We start from the raw sequence: 25,231 nt of genomic DNA, 5'->3' as shown, positions 1-25,231 counted from the left end.
AATGGGTTTTTTCTTTCTACCGCATTGTCAGGCTGCACACTTTTCAAACTTTAATGCTCTGCTTCCCTTATAAAACTGACTGCCTTTAACAGCACCCAAGTTACCTCTTGAATGCTTTGCTACTTAGAAATTTCTTTTGCCAGATACCCTAAATCATCTCAGTCAAGTTCAAAGATCCACAAATTTCTAGGGCAAGGGCAAAATGCCACCAGTCTCTTTGCTAAAACATAACAAGGTTCACCTTTGCTCCAATTCCCAACAAGTTCTTCATCTCCATCTGAGACCACCTCTCCCTGGACATTACCGTCCATATTGCTATCAGGCTTTTGGTCAAAGCCATGCAACAAGTCTCTAGTTCAAAACTCCCACATTTTCCTCTTCTTCTGAGCCCTCCAAACTCTTCCAACCTCTGCCTGTTACCCAGTTCCAAAGTCATGTCCACATTTTCAGGTATCTTTTCAGCAACACCCTTCGACTGGTACCAATTTACTATATTAGTCCATTTTCACACTGTTGATAAAGACATACCCAAGACTGGGCAATTTACAAAAGAAAGAAATTTAATGACTTACAGTTCCACATGGCTGGGAAGGCCTCACAATCATGGCAGAAGGCAAGAAGAAGCAAGTCACATCTTTCATGGATGGTGGCAGGCAAAGAGAGATTGGATGGGGAAATTCCCTTTATAATATTGTCAAATCTGATGAGACTTATTCGCTATCATAAGAACAGCATGGGAAAGACTTTCCCCCATGATGCAATTACCTTCCACTGGGTCCCTCCCACAACATGTGAAAATGCAAGATGAGATTTGGGTCAGGACACAAACCATATTGCACTTCATACACATTACTCATTTAAGCCTCACAGCAATCTTATGAAGAATGAGCTATTATTAGCCCCCAATCTACCTTTTTCATATTTGAAGAAACTGAGCTCAGAGAGATAAAAAATAATTTACTAAAAGTCACATGTTAAGAAAAATCAAAGCTGAGACTTAAATCCAGGTCAGTTTGAATCCAAGCCCCCAGTCCTTAAACATCTCATTAGTCTATTCCCTTGTAACACAGCACACTTTTCTACATATAAGGAAAGCATAAGGGATATTTGGGGCTATGGTTCCTGGAAATTGTGATTCCCTATTGTTGCCTGAAGTGTTTGGGGAACAGTATAATAAAGAACTATGGAGACTCCCTCAGGGAAAGGTTTACAAATAATACAAGTACCTGACAGAGGAAAGAATGTGAAGTACCTAGCCTCATATTTCCGCAAAGAAGCAGGAAAGAGAAAAGAGAATTCCACATTTCTCTCACACCCAAAGTGATGAAATACCAAAAAATGACTAGCTAAAGAAAAACTCAGAAGTATATATGCCATGGTCACATTCCCCTGCTCTTGGAATCCATTTCTACCCTAAAGACAACTCGTCTAAATAGTCCAAATGTAGAGTCCAAGATTGTTCTACGCTCTCCTCCGTGAAACATTTTTCTCAGGCAACAAACTCATATCTATTTACCTATTCTATTAAGATGAAATAGGATGGTTCTCTAGCCTCTCCCAGGTATTTACATTTTGTGCCTTAGCACATTCCTACTCCCCACCTCCCCCCCAGCAGCAATGAAAACAATCTCCAACCCTCCTTGATCACGCATAAAGGGCGTGTGAACTGGAAAGCCAAGGAGCTCCTGTCTGAGCCCTGAAATGTGCAGAATCCGACTAGTAAATTCCTCATGTAATGATGTTAAGGATTTGGTACATTATCTCTCATAGTCCTGAATAAAAATCACCACGTGGAAGTTGGAGGAAATGGGCTTTTATTTTCCCACGTTTTGCTGCTAATCTGCTCTACTATCTTCGGCAAGTCGCTTCGCCCCTCTGGGCTTCAGATTCCTTATTTGCAACGGGCCAGGGCCATAACTAAGAAGTGGTTTTATAGCTTATTTCTAGTTGCAGAATCCTTTCATCAAATGACATCTTTCAGGAGAACCTACAGTGTATAACAGACAAAAAGTGAAACTATTAAGGTAGGAGGGGCAAGGAGACCCCTTCCCGTGCTCCTCTATAATACATCATGTTAAGGTGTTTCACAGCTTCAACATTCCATGATTATAAGTAAACTCCCTGCAGTCTGAGAAGGAGGCAGGTTCCCAAGTGGGCAGCTGCACCAGAAGTCTCTCTGGCCCGCCGATGGCTGCCCTCTTTTATCAATGAGCCTCTTCCTATAGCAAATAAGCAAAAACAAATCCCACAGAAACCAAGTCTGGTGTGAGAACTCAGGGAGCCAAGGGAATACTCAACTCCATCCACGCAAACTAAAACACACTCCAAGGAAGAGATAAGGTTTATGTAAAGGAAACTAACACAATCACTTAAAAGAATTTCAACACCACTTTAGCCATGCCATTGGAAGGCTGCAAAACATCAAGGTCAGCCCTGAAAGAAAAGATTTCACTGGGACCCATGCCTTGATTTTTCTCTTTTGTTTCTCACTGCCCTGGGGTCAACGTCTTTGAGGTCACTAAGTGCAGGAAGTGTCAGTGGCACAGTACCCAGGCACTTCTCCTGGCTCTGAGTCTTGCAGGACCTCAGCACACTGGAAAGGAGGTTATAGGATGAATGACTACAAATTAATAATCTGGAATTCTGAATATATCAGACAAAAGCAGCTAACTCAAGAGGGTCACCAGATGAAAAACAAAACAATTTACTTTTGAATTTCAGATAAACAAGTTTCAGCTGTATCTGAATTTCAGATAAATGACCAATGTTTTTAGTGTATGTCCCGAATATGATGGACTTTTTGAAAAGCATTTATTTGTCTGAAATTCAAATTTAATTGAGCATCCCATATTTTAATTTACTAAACTTGGCAAATTTATCCTTTTCAAGAGACAGAGTCTCGCCCTGTCACCCAGGCTGGAGTGCAGTGGTGCAATCGTAGCTCACTGAACCTCAAACTCAAGCCTCTCAAATAGCTGGGATTAGAGGTGTGAGCCGCAGTTCCTGGCCCAAATCATTTCTTTTAAACTCTTCCTTGGAAACGGCCTTTGTAAGATGAGGAACATTCCTTCCACCAGCCTCTATGGAGTTAAAGCTTTCCTTGATTTAATGACTTTTATTGCACACACACACACACACACCTACATACACACAAACAAACCCCAACTTACACAACTCCTATCTCTCACTCCAGAGTGGATCTTCCTAGGCTTCAAGACCCACCAACAGAATGGACTTCCAAAAAAACATTTTACTAAGGCACACAAGAAGAAAGCACCTTTTCAAAACTTCATTTTGGCATCAAGAATGTATGCTTTTTCCATGGTGGTTTGGAAATCATTACTTCAGAGATTAGATGACAAAGAGATAAGGCTAATTTATTATTAGTGTTGGTAAAGTTTAGTGAAAACTGAATTCTAAGAGAGAGATTATAAAAGAAAACCAAAATAAGGACTAGTACTAAAATAAAGAATTGACCACATTTTTTTAAAGAAGTTCAAACAAAACATTTGCAGAATACTTAAAGTGCCTTCATGGATGGAGCCTTGTGGGAATATCATTTGAAAATATCTGCTGGCTACTCTTCAGGCCTTTGCTAGCTGCACATTTCTGCTATTCTAGTTACTCTTTAGTGGAATGTCTCTATATTTGATCCAGACTATGAAGAGGAAGGACATGGTTCTCTGGATGCCTACTCAATCTCAGAAATCACAGGCCATTAAGCCTCAACCAAGCTGAATTTACTAGAGCCACTTTTGACCTCAAAGAGTTCCTCCCCACAATGTGAATAACCCCATGTTTTCTTTTCCTGCATCCAAAAAAAAGTATACAAAGACAAATCTTCTAGTGTCAGTTTCCTCAATGAGATCACGCCCCTGTTACAATGGAAATGTTTTGCTGAGAGCTATTCATAGTAATTTCCGTTGGTAGTGATATACCCTCTGTTTCTGGTAAGTGCAAGGAAATCCACCAGCCTCTTCCTAGCAACCCCTTACTACTCACATAAAAAATGACCTATAGAAATAGGGATGGCCACCCATAAGATAAGAAAGTGGGTGAAGAGTCCAAGAAATAGGAAGAAGCTGGGATGATTTTGCTTTATTATCCTGTAATCTCATCACATTTTTGTGTATGAGAAGCAAAGTAGAAAGACACCCCATGGTCTCCTTCTTCCTTCACAACAATCTAAATCCTCCCTCTTCAGGTAGAGAGAATTTTAGATTAAAAGAGACTTAAGGGACACAACAGCCAAATAAAACGAGTAGACCATTTGGGCTCTAATTTAGCAAAACACCAAAAAAGAAATGTTATGACAATCAGAGAAATTTGAATATGGACGTGGTATCAAATAAATAATATTCAAGAACTATTATTAATTTTGTTGGATGTGACAATTGTAAAATTGTCCTGTTTTAGATGCATGCTAGAGTATTTAAGGGTGAAAATGCCATCCATCTACTTACAACAGCATGTTTGAAATTTTTCATAATAGTTTTTATTTTATAAAAAAGGGGAGAGGTACAAAATGAGTATGGCAAATTGTTGAAAGTCACTGAAGCTGAATAATGAGGTTCACTGAACTCTACTTTTGTGTATGTTTGGAAATTTTCAAAATATAGTTTACTTTAAAACTTTGAAATGTGACCCATTAAACTCAACCACAAATGCACACTTTTAATTTTTGCCCACCCACCCATTTTACTGATTTATCACCCCAGTGACTGGAAGCACAGTATAGTGGTTAAGTTACAGGCTATAGAGCCATACTGTCTGGGTTCAAATCACTGTCAATCATAAGTTCTGTAACCTTGTGAAAGTTAACTGCTCAGGGCTTAAATTTCCTCATCTCTAAGATGGAAATACAGTTAACTCTTAAATAACATGGGTTTGAACCACACAGTCCACTTATACACGGAGTTTCTTCTGCCTCTGCCATTGCTGATACAGCAAGACCAACCCCTCCTCTTCTTCCTCCTCAGCCTACCTAACATGAAGACAACAGTGATGAAGACCTTTATGATGATCTATTTCCACTTAATGAATAGTGGATGTATTTTCTCTTCCTTGTGATTTTCTCAATAACATTTTCTTTTCTCTGGCTTACTATATTGTAAGAATACAGTATATAATACATATAAAATACAAAATGTGTTCATCAACTGTTTATGTTATTGGCAAGGCTTCCAGTCAATGGAAGGCTATTAGTAGTTAAGTTTCTGAGGCATCAAAATTTATATATGGATTTCAACCACACAGGTCAGCACCCCTAACCCCTGTGTTGTTCAAGGGTCAACTTTAATCAGATTTATTTTGTGGGACTGTTATTAAGATTCATGAGTTAATAAATGTATTTAAAATAGTGCCTAATATATTGTAAACATTCAATAAATGTTAGTCATTATCATTGTTAGTTAAGTAATTTCTGAAAGCATGAAGGTACTCTACAACATCATCTAGTCCAACTCCTTTATTTAGTAGAAAAAACATTTAAGGTAAAAAATGTTTTGTTTTGTTTTAAATGTCACAGTGTTAGGTAAGTCAGAATCGGCCAAAATTCAGCTTTCCGCTGGAGGCATCACACTATCTGACTTCAAACTATACAAGGCTACAGTAACCAAAACAGCATGGTACTGGTACTAAAACAGATATATAGACCAATGGAACAGAACAGAGGCCTCAGAAGTAATGCCACATACCTACAACCATCTGATCTTTGACAAACCTGACAAAAACAAGGTTTTTTGGGAAAGGATTCCCTATTTAATAATTGGTGAAAGGATTTCCTCTTTAATAAATGGCGTTGGGAAAACCTGCTAGTCATATGCAGAAAGCTGAAACTGGATCCCTTCCTTACACCTTATACAAAAATTAACCCTAGATGGATTAAAGATTTAAATGTAAGATCTAAAACCATAAAAATCCTAGAAGAAGACCTAGGCAATACCATTCAGGACACAGGCATGGGCAAAGACTTCATGACTAAAACACCAAAAGCAATGGCAACAAAAGCCAAAATTGACAAATGGGATCTAATTAAACTTAAGAGTTTCTGCACAGCAAAAGAAACTATCATCACAGTAACAGGAAACCTACAGAACAGGAGAAAAAAATTGTAGCCTACCTATCTGACAAAGGGCTAATATCCAGAATCCACAAAGACCTTAAATAAATTTACAGAAAAAAAAAAAAACATCAAAAAGTGGACAAAGGATATGAACAGACAGTTCTCAAAAGAAGACATTTATGCAGCTAACAAACATATGAAAAGAAGCTCATCATCACTGGTCATTAGAGAAATGCAAATTAAAACTACATTGAGATACCATCTCATGCCAGTTAGAATGGTGATCATTACAAAGCCAGGAGACAACAGTTGCTGGAGATGATGTGGAGAAATAGGAACTCCACTGTTGGTGGGAGTGTAAATTCATTAAGCCATTAGGGAAAACAGTGTAGCAATTCCTCAAGGATCTAAAACTAGAAATACCATTTGACCCAGCAATACCACTACTGGGTATATACCCAAACAATTATAAATTGTTCTATTATAAAGACACACATACATGTATGTTTATTGTAGCACTATTCACAGTAGCAAAGATTTGTAACCAGCCCAAATGCCCATCAATCATAGACTGGATAAAGAAAATGTAGCATATATACACCATGGAATATTATGCAGCTATAAGAAAGCATGAATTCGTGTCTTTTGCAAGGACATAGATGAAGCTGAAAACCATTATTCTCGGGAAACTAACACAAGAACAGAAAAGCAAACACTGCATGTTTTCACTCATAATTTGGAGTTGAACAATGAGAACACATGGACACCGGGAAGGGAACATCACACACTGAGGACTGTTGGGGGTGGTAGGGGGCTGGGGAGAAGTAGCATTAGGAGAAATACTTAATGTAGATGACCAGGTGATGGATGCAGCCAACCACCATGGCACATGTATACATATATAACAAACATGCATATTCTGCACATGTACCCCAGACCTTAAAGTACAATAAAAATAAATAAAGAATTCAGCTTTCTTAGAACCCAGGCCAAAGTCCCATTCCCTATACTTTACTTACTTTAGGATATATTCAATATTGAATTGAGTGAGTGTCTACCATGCTTTCTGCTCAGTACTCAGTAAAATACTAAGTCTTTTCAATAATGTAACATCTAGTTGAGATACAGTAATAATCCTGGATTTTCTATAGCGGCTTTCACTTTTCAAAGTGCTTCTAACAAGTTCATGGAAAGAAAAACATCTATGGTGATAGAATGGTTGCCTCACAGTGGGAAGGATTGGTTGAAAGGGGATATGAAATGGACATGCAGGACATTTCTGGAATGATAGAAATATACCATATCTTGATTGGAGTATTGGTTACATAGCTGTACAGGCATACCTTGGAGATATTGCAAGTTCAGTTCCAGACCAACAGAATAAAGTGAATGTTGTAGTAAAGTGAGTCACACACATTTTTTTGTTTGCTAGTATATATAAAAGTTATGTTTACACTACACTGTAGTCCATTAAGTGTGCAATGGCATTACATCTAAAAATCAGTGTGCAAGCCTTAATGTTAAAATGCTGTATTGGCCAGGCACAGTGGCTCATCACTGTAATCCCAGTACTTTGGAAGGCCAAGGAGGGTAGATCACCTGAGGTCAGGAGTTCGAGACCAGCCTGGTCAACATGGTGAAACCCCGTCTCTCCTAAAAATACAAAAATTAGCCAGGCATGGTGGCATGCATCTGTAATCCCAGCTACTTGGGAGGCTGAGGCAGGAGAATCATTTGAGCCTGGGAGGCAGAGGTTGCAGCAAGCCAAGATCACACCATTGTGCTCCAGCCTGGGTGACAAGAGTGAAACCACCTCTCCAAAAAAAAAAAAAAAAAAATACTGTATTGCTTTAAAAATGCTAATGATCATCTGAGCCTTCAGTGAGTCATACTCTTTTTGCTGGTAGAAGATCTTGCCTCGATGTTGGTGATTGCTAACTGATCAGGTTGCTGAAGGCCTATGTGGCTTTGACAATTTCTTAAAATAGGATGGCAGTGAAGTCTGCCACATCAATTGACTCTTTTGAGAGAATCTCTGTAGCATGTGATGCTGTTTGATAGCATTTTACTCACAGTAGAATTTTTTTCAAAATTGGAGACAGTCATCTCAAACCCTGCCACTACTTTATCCAGTAAGTTTATGTAATATCCTAAATCCTGTGTTGTCATTTCGACAACATTTATAGCATCTTTACCAGGAGTAGTTTCCATCTCAAGAAACCACTTCCTTTACTCAACCGTAACAAGCAACTTCTCATCCATTCAAGTTTTATCATGAGACTGTAGCAATTCAGTCACATCTTTAGGCTCCCCTCCTAATTCTAGTTCTCCTGCTATTTAGACCACATCTGCAGTTACTTCTTCCCCTGAAGTTGTAAATCCCCCAAAGGTATCTACGAAGATTGAAGTCAACTTCTTCCAAACGTCTATTAATGTTGATATTTGGGCCTTCTCCCATGAGTCATGAATGTTCTTGATGGCATCTAGTATGGTGATTCCCTTCCAGAAGGTTTTCAATTTACCTTGTCCAGATCCATCAGAGAAATCACTATTTATGGCAGCTATAGCTTTATGAAACATGTTTCTTAAATAACAAGTCTTGAGAATAATCGAAACTACTTCTTGATCCCTGGTTGCAGAATGAATGTTGAGTTACCAAGCATGAAGACAACATTAATCTCCTTGTATATCTCCATCAGAGCTCTTGGGTGACCAGGTGCATTGTCAATGAGAAGTAGCATTTTGAAAGAAATCTTTTCTTCTGAGCAGTAAGTTTCAACAGTGGGCTTAAAATACTCAGTAACCAGGCTATAAACAGATATGCTATCATCTAGGCTTTAGGCTTTGTTGTTCTCTTCACAGAGCACAGGCAATGTAGACTTAGCCTTAGAATTTTCCGGATAGTAAATAAGCATTGGCTTCAACTTCAAGTCACCAGCTGTGTTAGCCCTTAACAAGAGAGTTAGCCTGTCCTTTGAAACTTTGAGGCCAGGCAGTAACTTCTCTACAGCTATGAAAGTCCTAGATGGCACGTTCTTCCAATTGCTGTAACCGAGTAAGGGCGAAATCACCACTGAGACAAAGACTAGGCCAAATTACAGGGTTTTTATTGCCGGCGGCCACAGAGGACTCGCCTCTCTCTAACCCATGGCCCTAGAAGGAGGGTGTCAAGATCTTTTATGCCCATAAACCACCTCCTGGGCAGGGGTGAGGGTAAGGGGCTTCGGACATTCCAATGGGCAGCGGACTTTGGACATTCTGATTGTTACTTAAGTGGTTTACGGAAGTCAAGATAAGCATTAGTTTATACATTGTCTTGGTAGGGTGGAAATTACAAACCTTAGTTACTTATTACAAGTCGCAGGGGCCAAGATGGCGTGGGTTTGGACTGCTTGCCTGTCACATTAGGCTTACAGAGGGCAGTTTCCATGGAAAGCCGAGGTACGGTAGAGGTATGCAGCTTATGGGGCAATTACCATGTTACACAATATGAGGCTGTTTCACCTATATTGAAAATCTGTTGTTTAGTGTAACCACCTTCAGCTGTGATCCTAGCTAGATCTTCTGGATGACTTGCTGAAGCATGTATGTGAACACTTGCTTTTTCAGCTTGCCCTTCTGTTTTATAAAAATGGCTTCTTAAACCTCTGAATTAACCTCTGCTACCTTCTAACTTTTCTTCTGAAGCTTCTTCACTTCTCTAAAGTTTCACAGACTTGAAAAGAGTTAGGGCTTTGCTTTGGATTAGGCTTTGGCTTAAAGGAATGTTGTGGCTGGTTTCATCTTCCATCCAGACCACTCACTCTTTCTCCATATTAGCAAGATTATTTTGCTTTCTTATCATTCATGTGTTCACTGGAATAGCACTTTAAATTTCCTTCAAGAACTTTTCCTTTGCATTCACAACTTGGCTAACTATTTGGTACAAGAAACCTGGACTGTAACCTGTTTTAGCTTTCAACATGCCTTCCTCACAAAGCTTAGTCATTTCTAGTTTTTTATTTAAAGTGAGAGACATGCAATTCTTGCTTTCATGTGAACACTTAGAGGTCACTGTAAGGTTATTAATTGGCCTAATTTAACCATTGCTGTGTTTCAAGGAATAGGGAGGCCCAAGGAAAGGGAGACAGAAGGGAAACAGCCAGTCTGGGGGGGGCAGTGAGAACTCACACATTTATTAAGTTTGCTATTTTATAGGGGCATGGTGGCACCTCAAAACAATTACAACAGTAACATCAATGATCAGTGATTATGGATCACCATAACAGATATAATAACCATTAAAAAGTTGAAAATATTGCAAGATTTACCAAAATGTGATACAGAGACATGAAGTGAGCACCTGCTATTGGAAAAATGGCACCAACAGACTTGCTTGATGCAGGGTTGTCACAAACCATAAATTTGTAAAAAAAAAAAAAACTATCTGCAATGCATGATAAAATGAGGTACTCCTATATACATTCTCTAAAACTCATCAAACTGTACACTTAAGATCTATGCATTCAATCATTTGTAAATATCTCAAATTAAAAAAAAACGACTTCTACATACATGTATTTCTCTGGTTTCTCAATAATGTTAACTACAGCAAATAGTTATTACTTAAGAGTTAAGAAAACTGGAAGTTCTACAAGGACATGTTCGCTGACATATGGCAAAGCTAATGCCTAAAATAGGTCTCTTGATCTCTGGTCCAATGTGACTTCAAATAGTAGAGTAAACTGAGACAACATAAAGCACAAACATAACTGGAAAAAAGGGAGAGGCAACAGAAGAATTGCTAACCTTGTTTGAAGAAAATATGGAGAAGATAGAGAGCATCACAGGACAGAAGGCTATGTGGGTGAAGTGGGTATTACCAAAGTCCGTTGCTAATATGCTCTGACTTACTTACGCAGGTGGCATCTGCTCCTCTTTGCCAATATGTCTCAAGCTATTGAGAGCAAGAATCATATTGTTCTGACTCTTTACTCAGGCCCCATAGCAGCTGCATGCAGTAAACTCCCAGGCATAAATACTGTCACTTCAGTGTTTCCTCTGGGTCATCAAATTCTGCTTCTTTATCCCTTTCTCTAAACCCCTTCCCAATGTGCAGTCCCCTTTGGATAAATTCTGAGCCACTTGACTTTACTTTCTCTAATGGCAGATGCCTTGAAACAAGGAGAAGCAGAAAAAACGTTGGGCTTTCTGTGGGATAGGGTGAGTGTTTAGTGATTAAAATAAAAGTCCATTGTGCTTTATTATTTCCTCCAGATCTTATCAACATGGAAAATAATGCCCTTTACACAATGGCAAGGAAAAGTACGATGTGGTCTTTAATCTGTCCTTCATGTAAACACGTAGCCATTTGGCACCAAGTAAGCAAACAGCACTTTTATATGTGGGCAAGGGAGTGGGGGTTGGGAGGGAACCCATCACTTTCATACAATGTATCAGAGCTGGGCTTTGTAATGTCACTAAAGTCTTAAAGTAGAAATACCCACTAAGGAGTTCTAAATTGCTCCTGCTTTTCTTGGCTTGGATAGCCTGTGGTTTAATTGCACATAGCTGAATGACTCAGTAAAGTTCATTGACTTACACGATTCTCATTATCTATAACGCACTAGCTTTTACAACTTGAAGGTTCCTTAAAGATCCAGGGTGGGGGCTGGGTGGCAGATGGAGTGGGGTAAGGAGTGGTCCAGTTTTACTACAGATCTGTCAGAGCTTGTGACCTGCATCTTTCCTGTGGATCTTAACATACAATTCGGTCTTTGATTATTTCCTGTTCTATTAGTCTGCAATTGCTCCATCCCTTGTGGTTTTCCTTGCCCAATTACATCAAAAGCTCCCAGGAGAAGACCTTATTATAGTGCTAGGCCATAGCAGACAATGACCACATACCTTTCCCACAATAGTTTCCATTTCATGAGCACCTACTATATGCCAGACATTGGATTCTTACAATTACCCAATGAGAAAGGCATTATAATCCTCACCCTACAAATAAGAAAACCACGACATGGCAGAGCTAAGACTCTATCTCACATCTAACTTAAATACCATGTACTTTTTGTTAAAATGTGCGCTCTGAATGAAGAGACCCCCCCCCACTAAACAGGCTTTGTGTGAGTAACAAGACTGTTTATTCACCCGGGTGCACGTAGACTGAGTCCGAAAATAGAGTAAGCAAAGGGCATGGGATAGGAGTTGGTTTTATAGGTTTAGGGTAAACAGCAGAAAGTTACAGTTTAGGGTGGTTTTGTTTGCAAGCTGGGAGGGGGGCGTAGGTTTACAAGCTGGGAGGGGGTGTAGAATGTGGAGTCACGAGGTTTACCAAGGTCAGTTACAAAGTCCATTGACCGTGTCAATTGAGGCTGGAATAAGAAACAATAGAAGAATGTCTCAGGTTAGTTAGGTGCCACAGGGGTTGATAGTTCTTCCACTTTTCATGATTTTCCAGCTACTTCAGGTTTTCTAATTCTGGAAGGCCCTCCAGAGGTGTACACACAGGTTATGGGAGTCACCATGCTATCCATGACGTAGTCAGACCTTACACTTTTCATTAATCCATTTCCCATGATAAGAAAACTTTTTATAGCTATCATGACCTATATAACTCTCAAACTTTAGTAACTGCTTCCTTTATATTAAAACTTTCCAAGCTACCCTTTTGCATTACCTATCTTATCAATTCTTTAAAACTTGAGTATTGTCCCAATGACCAATGGCTGGGATTTTTTACTTGTCCTGCCAGATCCATTTTCTCCATTTTCCATCCAGCTCTGTCCCTTGAAAGTCCAGGCCTTTATGAACATCATTTACTTCTCTACCCTCTGGATTTCAGTTGGGTTTAGCTAATGGTAGGCACTGGATAGAGGTCAAGGAAGGAAAGAGAGTGCTGATGATAACAATGTTTTTTCTTGCTTTTATAATTCTGATAATGACCGGACACTGCAGATCTTTACTTGACCCACAATGGCCACGGCACCTATCTCTGGTGGATCTCTTCTAGAACCATGGCTATTCTCTTTAAGGCCAAACTTCTCCCTTCAGTTGCCCATGTAGTTTTAGGGCTACCAACTTCTCATTCACTATTGCTAATCCCAGTGTGCTTCACTATCCCTTGTTACTTTCCCTTATAACCAAGCGACAACTATGTAAATAGTCCCTAGGTTGAACTTTCCTTATTCAAAATGAAATTGTTCCATTTGAGGATCTCACTTATTTCCTGCAGGTACTCAGACTGCTACAACCTGAGCTCTGAAATCTATGTTTTAAATTACTGATCAAATGTAAAATGTCTTTTTTGTATACATTACACATTCATTCCACAAATATTTATTAAGCAACTATTGTGTGTCACACACTGGGTAGCAGATGTGGCCACTCCTCTCCTAGAGCATATAATGTAGTAGGGTAAATAGATATAAATGAAAAACTACAATTGTGCCATGTGCTTTGAAGGAAATGCACATGGCCCATTGTGAGCATATGATAGGAGTCAATCTAGTCAGGGAGATCAGAAAAGGCTTATATGAAAAGAAAAGCTTGAAAAGAACAGGTATCAAAAGGACAAAGAGCTGTTTATTGGGCATAGAAGGAAAGAAAGATCATCACAAGCAGAAACTAATGGTTGATAAAAGCCAGTACACAGGAACAGCGAAAGCAGAAGGCCACTTGAGAAAAAATGAAGCCAAAGAGGCTTTGTAGGCCATATTAAAAATGTCTTTTTTTTTAGATGGATTTCTGCTCTTTCGCCCAGGCTGGAGTGAAGAGGCACAATCTCGGCTCACTGCAACCTCCGCCACCCGGGGTCAAGTGATTCTCCTGCCTCAGCCTCCCAAGTAGCTGGGATTACAGGCACCTGCCACCACGCCTGACTAATTTTTGTATGTTTAGTTGAGATGGGGTTTCACCATGTTGGCCAAGTTGGTCTTGAACTCCTGACCTCAGGAGATACACCTGCCTCGGCCTCCCAAAGTGCCAGGATTACAGGTGTGAACCACCATGACTGGCCTAAAAATCTGTCTTTATCTTCTAGTTGCAATGTGAAGACTGAATTGGAAAGCCAGAGTGAATTAACATAGACCAGATGGGAATTTATTGCTGGAGTAGACAAGGTGAAAAGTGATCAGGTGTTGGTGGAGAAGATGGAAAGAAACTGACAGATTCTCCCTCTCCCTTAATCATCATGTATATTATACAATTGTCTTAGGACAATAAATGCCCAATAAACGGGAAAACGCTATCTTCTCATAGTGGGAGGGGAGTCAAGAGATATTACTTGGCCAAGTGTGGTGATTCATGTCTATAATCCCAGCACTTTGGGAGGCCAAGGCAAGCAGATCATTTGTGGTCACAAGTTCAAGACCAGCCTGACCAGCATGGCAAAACCCCATCTCTACTAAAAATACAAAAATTAGCCATGGCACAGGGCTATAATCCCAGCTACTCAGGAGGCTGATGCAGGAGAATTGCTTGAGCCTGGGAGGCAGAAGTTGCTGTGACACTGCACTCCAGCCTGGGTGACAGAGCGAGACTGAAAGCAGATGAAACTCAATAATAAGTAATATATACAGGCTCAGGACATAAAAAAAACTATCTCTGTATTGGCTTCCTGACTCTCTCTCTAAAAATTCCCACTGCTTAGAAATTCTGGAAGAGGGAGATATTGAACTCGAGTCAGAGAGACCTGAGTTCTCATCTTGATTTGGTTACTTAATATGTTAAGTATGTAATTAATTAATTTCTCTGATCTTAAGATTCTTCTTCTGTGAAATGGAATAATAAATATTTCATAGCATTGTCATAAGAATTAAATTAGGCAATATATGTATATACATATACCTTTAGTTAATTTAGGTAACAGAAAACTGACTTAAAAGGACTTAAACAATAAAATTATTATCTAATATACCGGTAAGTCCTAAGATAAGGCAGATTTCAAGGTTGATTGACTTACTAGCCTAATTAATTTATTCTCAACTCTCTTCTCCATCATCCTTAATGTACTGGGTCTTTCTTGAGCTAGTTCCCCTTAGAGTTATGAGTTAGAACTATCACATTTAAAGAGAGGAATATCTAAACATAAAAAGGAAATATCTGCAATATTGCATACTTAGGTGTGAAACACTTTAACCAACAATTACAGATTTATATCTCATTAAGTAGAACTAACTATAATGTAAGATACACAATAATATGACTTTGTGTTTGTTTTGTTTACTGCTGTACCCCTAACATTCAAATAGTGGTTAGGACTCAATAACTATTAATTGTTTGAATAGACCACACGTCTAAACCTATTCCAGCCATTAGAAAGCAAAGTGAGATTATCATGTATTGGCACTTTTTCTATAAAGGGAAAAATGATAGCATAGGCTTTGTGGGCCACATGCAGTCTCTGTAACACACTAGTCTTCTTTTTGCAAACTTGTAAAAACATTAAAAAATAAATCCTTATCTTATGGCTCTTACAATCACAGGCCTAGGACTGAATAGCCCATAGGCCATAGTTTACTGCCCCTTGGGTTAGACTGATCATTTGAAATGAAACAGAGTCAAGCACCATAACCAGCATAATACATACAGCACTCAGCTGAGTCCTCAACGTATCAAAAGCACTCAGTCAATACTAGCTGCCACTGTTGTTGATAATGCTATTGTTTTTTTCTTGTTCCTGTCACTCTAGGATGGCTGAACTCTAGAATAACCTGCAATAAATCTACCATAAGAAGTTGACTGTCTCTACACTGGACTAAAGAGCATCTGGGGTACAAACCATGTGAGCCATCACATAGAAAGACGTACTGTAAGAGAATGAGTAGACATAGAAAATAATAAGCTCAGGGTCAAAAACTAAGATTCACAAAATTAGGAGAGGATATGACAGGTGATATGGGGAAAAATGAATTATATTCTCAAATATAAGAAAAATCAAAGTTAATAATGTAAAATAAGTTCCTTCACAACAGAACATCTCAGAGTCTTAAATAGGCTAATGCACAATAAGTCTTTCCTCGGTAAAATTCTATGTAGCGTCTTCTACACAATAGAATTATTTTCCCAGAAGGCATTGCTATGACATTTGAGAAAATGGTGTTTTAAGGTTTATGGCTGACCCTCTCATCTTTGTAGCCATTATTCCTAATGATTGATGATATTTGAATCATCTAATAATCAATATAGTTTAAGACTAGCCATAGCTCTGGAGTGAAGTGGGTCCTCAATGTCCCCTGCTAAGCCTATTAACCCTTTTGTTGCTAAAGTATGAGGAGGTGGGAGGGGACCTCAAATGAGTGGGTCAGCTGCAATGAGTATTCACTAAATAGTATTAAAGGATTTCAGTATTTTAAGAAGCAATATGGCTGTACTATTATATACCAGATGACTATCAACCCTGTCTACATTTGCCAAACAGAAAAAGCAAGATGAAGTGGATTTTCAAGGACTACAAACCAGTAAATGGAAAAGCTGGAATTCGAATCTGGATCCAAATCTTCTACTGCTTTCTCTCTGCCTCCCACTTTCTTTACTTGTGCGTTCCTTTTCACATCCTATGGGCCACCCCAGTTAAAGACTCAGACAAGGGAAAGAATGCCAGATTTGGAGACAGGGTCTTATATTCAAGTCCTACTTCGGTTATTTATTAATTGTGAGACTTTAGGCAACTCTCCTAATCCAACAAGACTTAGTTTCTTCAATGGGGAAATCATGGTGATCACACCTACACATCAGGGCAGTTGAAAAAGTTTGTAAAATATTAAGCACTATTCAGATGTTAGCCTTTCACAGTATTTGCAAATTGGCATTTTCTTCTTAAAAATGTGTATGTTGGAATTGTCATTCTTTTTCCAGATAAGGAAACTCACACTTCACAGACATTAAATTATTTACCACAGGTCACAGCTAGTGATGACAGAGCCAGAACTGATTTCAAAGCTCTTGACTTCTGATTCATGGTTATTTGCTGGGCAGCCTCCTCTAAACTCCTACCATGGGCTTCCTATAAAAAGAGAAATGTGAATGACCTTAAACTACAGTCACAGCACTGTTGACAGGCCACTGTCATCAGCTCCATCCAAGTTTGTAGGAAGAAGTCCTGGTTTTGGCCCAGCACACATCTTCTAAAGTTCAAGATGTACCTAGCCAATTGCTAGGTCACTCCAGCTGCTCTGGGACTAGAAGTCAATCTAGCGCCTCTGGGACTGGAATAGCAGAAAGTGGTTTGATGCTACTTCTGCATAGATATAGCTGGGCAGCCTTCTCTAGCAGGAACAAGGACTAGTGCCATACCCTACTAGGGCCAGATTTTCAAGCCCTCATCTGCCTTAGGCCAAAAGGGTCATGCTTTCTGGTATGACTATCAAGAGAGAAAAGTTATTCTCAGCCTATGAAGATTTCGGGTGAAGACAACACTCACTGAAAAGCAACAGAAAGTCAAATGGTATGAATATTTCCTAGACCCAGAACTCTAGGCAAGTTGAGTAAAGCCATGTGGTTTTGTGAAATAAACCTGGCTTTGGAGTCAAATATTTTTGGATTCAGAAACCAAGTCTTTCACTTACTAGCTCTGGTAGTCATTTGCATCACCTCCAAAATGTCTGGTTCTATCCTGCAGACACATGGTAGAGCTATACTTCCTGGCCCACCTGTGAATAGGTAGAGTCATACAACTAATACTAGTCAGAGTATGATAAAAAGAAGGGATGGATATCACTTCTAAGTAAAGCATTTGTTGCTGGTATGACACTCTCCAGAGATGCCTTTCCTTCTGGCATAGGAATATTTGTGACGGTTGCTGCTCTGCAGCCTGGATCCCTAAGTATAAAAACCAAGGCATTCCTGCTGACTCCTAGTGAATAAGTATTACAAGCAAAAAATAAATCATTACATTTTAAGTTACTGAGTGTATTAGTCAGGGTTCTCTAGAGGCACAAAACTAATGTGATAGATATATTTATAAAGGGCAGTTTATTAAGTATTAACTCACATGATCACAAGGTCCCACAATAAGTGGTCTACAAGCTGAGGAACAAGGAGAGTCAGTCTGAGTCCCAAAACTAAAGAACTTGGAGTTCGATATTCTAGGGTAAGAAGCATCCAGCACGGGAGCAAGATGTAGGCTGGCAGCCTAGGCCAGTCTTGTCTTCTCACATTTTTCTGCCTGCTTTATATTCTAGCTGCTCTGGCAGCTAATTAGATGGTGCCCACCAACATAGAGTGGGTCTGCATTTCCCAGCCCATTGACTCAAATGTTAATCTCCTTTGGCAACATCAATACTTTGCATCCTTCAGTGTAATCAAGTTGATACTCAGTATTAACCCTCACACTGAGATTTAGAGATTATTATTACAGCATAATCTAACATATCCAAACTGATACATTAGCTATGCCATTTTTAGTAAGGTATTTAACCTCTCTGAGCCTAAGTTCCTGATACTTAAAATAAAAATAAACACTTTTTCAGGGTTGTGGGGATTATCAATGGTTTATGTAAAGAAGTAGCACATATTTGGTCCTCAAGCAATGTTACCTGTTACTATTATCAAAACAGGGAGAAAAGCAGGTAGAAGCAAAATATCCTTAAGACATACACAGTTTGGAGACTCCACTCCTCAAGTCACCTAGATACAGAGTTGGCAGCCAGGTCAGTAGCTAGCAGAAGGCTCCTAAATGCCTCCAGCCAATCATTCATTCATTCACCTTAGCGATATACAGTGAGTATGTGAACAGTGTCAGTATGTGACAGATATATGTAACAGACATACTGTCACTGTTCACGTACTCACTATATGCTGATAAGGTGAACTGAACATAAAATGCAAAACAAAGTCCAGAAAAAACAAAGTCCTGACTCTCCTGAACTTCACCTGTACCATCTAATACATTTAAATACCTGTGTTTTTTTTAAGATGGCAGAAAATGCCCCATTGTTACATTAATTACAATAAATGCAAATGAAGTGAACTTACCCAAAGAAGTTCTTGTATTACATTTAAGAGAGAAGAAAAGAAAGGAGCAATAAAATCTAACCACATTCAGCAATGTATTGCCTGCAAGAGACTTTTTTTTAATATTATACTTTAAGTTCTGGTGTACTTGTGCAGAACGTGCAGGTTTGTTACATAGGTACATATGTTTGCTGCAACATTTTTCTTAATTGCACCTTCACAGAGAACAAAAAGTTTGGAATTTGATCCTTTGTATTTTAAGGTTTTTTGTTTTTTTGTTTTTTTTTTCTTGGGGAAATGTTTGCACATTTTAACATTTAATTTCCACTGCACACTAAAAAGTAAGAAAATTTACTACTATATAAATTCACAGGTGGGAAAACCAGGGCAGGGGAAGTTTTTGTTTTGTTTTGGTTTGGTTTGTTTTTTTCAGCATCCAGTGGCACTGCTAGGTCTAGGATCTATACTCTCATAGAGTCTTAATTAAGGATTTATTTTTTCTAATCCCAGGTTGACAACAAAGATCTGATTCACCATTTTAGGAGGCATGGTGGGCAGATCACTTGAGGCCAGAAGTTTGAGACCAGCCCGGCCAATATGACGAAACCCTCTCTCAACTAAAAATAGAAAATTTATCCAGGCATTGTGGCACACGCCTGTAATCCCAATTACTGGGGTGGCTGAGGCACTAGCATTGCTTGAATCTGGGAGGCGGAGGTTGCAGGGAGCTGAGATCTTGCCGCTGCACTCCAGCCTGGGCAACAGAGTAACATTCTGTCTCAAAAAAAAAAAAAAAGATTTGAATCACCATTTTGCCTAAGAGATGCTCCTGGATAACTTCTATGTGAAAGTGCTCCAGATGAAAGGCCTAAGAATGCAGTCATTCTCTGATTGTAACTCAACATGAACAGGATACTAGACAGAAGTGCCCCTGTATCAAATTCTGCCTATTAGTGGACCAAATTTCAGGAAGTCCCTACTTCATAACTCTATGTGTTGAAAGATACCTAAGTACACTTCTAATGGAGACACTTTTACTAGACTGGCATAGAATATAATAAGAAAAGACCAAAACAAATGGTCCCTGATTTGCTGGTGTCTTTCATTTGAATAAATTTCCTAAAAAACTAGGCCACATCTAAGCTCTCACCAATAGCTCAGTATTTCCCTCTAAACCCATACCTTGAAATCCAGCAAATGAGGAACCAGTTCAAACGACATCTCTTTACTGAAAATTTTTTTGATTGCCCTATTAAAAGTGATCACCAATCATATTTTGTATCTCAATCTGGCACATGCTATATCCTGAAGTCATATTCATATGGCAGAGAAACAGATGGACGATGCTGGGACTCCACATAAGGATATCATAAAAAATAAAATAAGAAACATAGACTGAGGTAACTTGTGGAAGGTCCCTAAAAGCCAAATTAAAAAATTAGATTCCTCTATAGGCTAGAGTAGCTGCTAGGAAAACTGGAGATCACTTGTGCTTCTGAAGGAGAGAAAGAAGGTGGAGTGGAAATCATAGTTTTGATAATGTGAAATGATTGAGAATCTTAACAGTTATTTTTGTCTTGGAGACGTTTTTAGATCTACATTCGACTAGCCAGTTTTGCTTGAAGTCCAATAAACAAGCCGGTAGTATACAATTGCAACTGAACACCTGAATGGTTACGACTGGGAAAATCGTCTCTGCAGCACCATCATCTGTGAAATTTTGGAGGAATTCTCCGAGATCGCTACTTTCACGGACAATAGCTCCTACTTTCCAGCAACCCCGGAGGCTCTGAAATATAAAGTACTCTTTCTACAAAGTTAAGTAGTTGATTTAACCAGATACTAACTGCCTTTGGAAAGTAAATTTGTGCTTATACAGGTATCATTACAGTCACCAAGAGATCCTAGGTGTCCTTAGTAAGCAAACCCATTATTCATTTACAACCAACACTGCATTCCTTTTCCTAAGTGGCATGTGAAATCCTGAGGTGCTCTCACTTCTACGTGTAAGACACACAGACTGCTCTGCATGAATCGAACCAGGAGTGGTCAGGATGGACTTGTAGCATCTCCCAAGTGAAATCATCATGGCTCCCCTCCATCAGCACTGACTCCAACTCACCAACTGTGCTTGGAACAGCTTCGCATTCTATGTCGTTGGAAATCTGTTGCCCAAGCCAACTCGCTGTCACGAATCCGGTCATGTCGGAGCTGAACATCTTTGACGAACCGTCACCATTTTGTTTTTCCCGCGCTTGCCCCAAGAGCTACTTCCCTTCCAGCTGGGTCAGCCAAAGGCCTCTCTGTCCCTCAGTCTTCCAGCGCCCCTCTATGGTACTCCTGCTGTACTGCAAATAACGTATTCTCATCTTTTCATTGTTCCCCATTTCTCCCCAACTACTCTTTGCTACCTGCAGTAAGTAAAGCACCAGCCTTACCCAAATTGCACTTTTAATTTTCTCTGTAACAATGATCTTCCCACTTTTGGTTTACTCACCAAAAGATTGAAAGCTAAGTACCTATTCACATATTTTATAAATGTCCTCTAAAATTTTTCATAATAAATTTAAATAATTGCAAAGGGTGATGTTTCCGGTGTATTGTAAATAACAACATTTAAAAACAAAACTGTTGCATCTTTTTATAAATTCGTGCAATGAAAGTTAAATACTCTAGCAACTTGATATGCAACTATTTAAAAACACATAAATGAACATTTAATATACATGCTACATCATTGCTTTTTTTAGGCATCAAAAAGAATGCCCCTCACAGAATTTACCAAAATCAAATATATCTTTATGCTATTTTAATCACCCTATAATACTCTCTGCAACTAACATATGTATGTTATTTGAAATATGAATTTATTTTTAATTGCCTGTATCCATAATCCTCTCATCCGAATAATTTCTTGTAAACTAGCCATTGAAATTATTAGTAGTACACAATTGTTCCAAACACATATATTACAAAGTTCAATAAATAAATAAATTGAACATAAAAAGTAACATTTTATTGGACATATGTCTTTTAATAAGATGAGGGTTTTTTCAATTAGTTCACTAAATAAAAATTATTATTTTAATATGATACAGTTCAGTATCAATTTTACTTTGATGTTTTTTACTTTTATAAATAAAATTACTGAAAAAAACATAGTCATAGAAATATGTATAGAAGGAATTTTGTTATAGCAATAGACTTTAATTATTTGAACTCTTTTAAGTTACGTAGCAAAAATCCCACAAGGAATCATCTTCAAGAGCCATTTTAATAATTTATGAACTGGCTACTTTTATTGAAAACAAGGCATTGGAAGCCACTTGAGTTGCAAAAGGTCTATAATCTGACAAAATCATCCACTTTCTGAAATCTGGAAAGTACAGCAAAAAGGCTTCATCCACAGTAGTAAAAAGATTGATATGTCTTTTTCACTTTGAGGAAACTTGTTTAACCCAATATATATAAAAAGGTTTGAAAAATTCGAAATAATATTGACTTGAAATGTGAAAGCAGGCACCATGTCCAGCCATGAAATTGGCAAGAAGACCCTGAAACAGCCCTGAAAGCAGGCCAAGGAGATAGAAAAGGAAGATAAAGATTTTTCAAGCAGAAACCAAAAGAGGAGCAGAAGAAACTCAAGAAGCTAAAATCAAAGGCCATGAGAAAGGCCTTTGCTTCCTCAGGTGGAATTAAGGAATTAATAAATCTAGGAAACCATAAACTGTTCCTTGCACCTGAGGCAATGGTGCCCCTTGATTCCATTCATATTTGAAGATCTGCCATAACATGTCTTGTCACCTGGCTAGAATAAAATGTTGTCTTGGAGTCTGTCGTACATTTAAGAATAAACTATTGTAAAAAAAATTACATTGTCACATATTTTTCAATAAAATTATTTTCTCTTCATTTGTGCTTTAAATGCACTTGCAGATTTTACTCATTCAACAAGTGGAGAATGTCCCTCATATAACTAATTGCCAAAGCCAATCCTTGTCAAATTAAGTCAAACAGCCAAGTCAGATGTTGTTGCAGAAGAAGTCTGAAATTAAAGAAGTCTTAAATTTAAGATTATTACTTATGAATTCTAAATACAAAATAAGAAAGAGAGAAAGGGAGGACATATAGGTTTTTTTTTTTTCTTTAAGAGACAGAGTCTTGCTCTGTTGCTCAGGCTGGAATGCAGTGGTGCTATCACAGCTCACTGCAGCCTCTAACTTTTGGGTTCTAGTAATTCTCTTGCCTCAGCCTCCCAAGTAGATGGGACAAATGAGCACCAACACACCCAACTGATCTTTTATTTTTATTTTTTGTATAGATGTGGTCTAGCCTTGAAATTCTAGTCACAAGGAATCCTCCCACCTTGGTATTCCAGAGCACTAAAATTACAAGCATGAGCCACCATGCCTGACCTCAGAAATAGAGCCTTGTTATGAATGTGTTGCCTGGATGCATTAAAGTGCTATAGTCTTGTGTGTGTGTGTGTGTGTGTGTGTGTGTGTGTGTGTGACCAGGTCTTATTCTGTTACCCAGGCTGAGTGCAGTGACACAATCACATGTCACTGCTGCCTTGACCTCCCAGGCTCAAGCGATCCTCTCACTTCAGCCTCCCAAGTACCTAGGACTACAAGCATGCTAATTTTTTATTTGTAGAGACAAGGTAATGCTATGTTGCCGAGGCCAGTCTCAAACTCCTGGACACAAGCAGTCCTCCCACCTTGGCCTCCCAAAGTGCTGGGATTACTGGTATAACCATTGTACCTGGTCCAGTGCTATAATCATTAATATTCATTCATTCAGCAAGTATGTGTTGTATGAATGTACCAGAGTGTAGTTCCTAGGGATATAGCAGGGATATAGCAGTAATGGAAATAGATAAAAGTCTTTGATAGAATGGAGTTACTATCAAAAAAGATGGAGATTACAAGTGAAGTAGGTGTTGGGGAAAAGATAAATTCTCTTCTGGATATTTTGTTTGAGATGACTATTAGACATTCAAGCGGAATAATCAAATATGCAATTTGAATCTGAAGTTCAAAGAAAAAGTCAGGGTAGAGTCAGATTTGGGAATTTTCTTTTCTTTTTTCTTTCTTTCTTTCTTTTTTTTTTTTTTTTTTTTTTTTTTGTGATACAGAGTCTCACTCTGTTGCCCAGGCTGGAGTGCAGTGGCATGATCTCGGCTCACTGCAACCTCTGCCTCCTGGGTTCAAGTGATAGTCCTGCCTCAGCCTCCCGAGTAGCTGAAACTACAGGCGGCAGACATCACACCCAACTATTTTTTTGTATTTTTAGTAGAGACAGCGTTTCACCAAATTGGCCAGGCTGATCTCAAACTCCTAATCTCATGATCCACCCACCTTGGCCTCCAAAGTGCTGGAATTACAGGCATGAGTCACCATGCCCAACCTGGCAATTTTCTTCATACAGATAAAACTAGATGACATTATGAAATGAGTGTACATAGAAAGGACTAGAGATCCAATGTTAAGATAAATAGGAGAAAAGGATAAAAAGGAGACTATAAAACTGCAGCCAGTTAGGCAAAGGAAAACAGGAAAAAAGGTGGTATTCTGGAAGCCAAGGGATAAAATGATTTCCAGGAAAGTAGTAATGATCAACAATGTTATATGGTATTTAAGTTCAAGTAAGACAATGACTTTACGCTCTGGATTTGGTAAAATGAAGGTCTTTGGTGACCTTGACAAGAAAGGTTTTAGAAGATGATGCAGTTGATGGGGTTTAGGACAAAACATCCCAAAATGTGGTACCTTGACATTTGAAGAAACAGCAGAAACAAGACGGCCATTGTGTTCTTACATTTTGTGATGCTCCAGTAGAATACAACAGACTGGATAATTTATAAAAAGTAGAAGTTTACTTGGCTCTTGGTTCTGGAGGCTGGGAAGTCCAAGATTGAGAAGCTGCATCTCATAATGACCTTCTCACTACATCTTAATATGGTGGAAGACATCATATGGTGAGAGAGAGCAAGAAATGGCCCAACTCGATTCTATACAAAGCGACTCTCAGGATGAGCCAATTTCTGTAATAATGACATAAATTCAGTTATGAGGGCAGAGGCTTGTGACTTAATTACCTCTTAAATGTCTCACTTCTCAACACTGTTGCTCTGGGGATTAAATTTCCAATACATGTTTTTTGGAGGACACATTCAAACCATAGCAATCAGACTCACCTTTCCCTAACCCATCTCCCTTGAAGCAG

The 25,231-nt window shown here is 38.8% G+C and overlaps 1 long non-coding RNA gene across 1 annotated transcript; it reads right to left on the bottom strand.

Moving 5' to 3' along the window:
- Positions 1-18,740: 18,740 nt before the first annotated feature.
- On the bottom strand, positions 18,741-25,185 carry LOC116552156. Its single transcript, XR_004269245.1, has 3 exons — positions 25,096-25,185; positions 21,019-21,026; positions 18,741-18,755 (listed from the first exon to the last, which is right to left on the bottom strand). It is a non-coding gene; the product is annotated as an uncharacterized LOC116552156 (long non-coding RNA).
- Between the last annotated feature and the right edge of the window lie 46 nt (positions 25,186-25,231).

Source organism: Sapajus apella, unplaced genomic scaffold (genome assembly GCF_009761245.1).
Source record: "Sapajus apella isolate SASKATOON/1434 unplaced genomic scaffold, GSC_monkey_1.0 scaffold11, whole genome shotgun sequence".
In the NCBI taxonomy this organism is placed as follows: Eukaryota; Metazoa; Chordata; class Mammalia; order Primates; family Cebidae; genus Sapajus; species Sapajus apella.
This window is presented reverse-complemented; position numbering and strand designations above follow the sequence as displayed.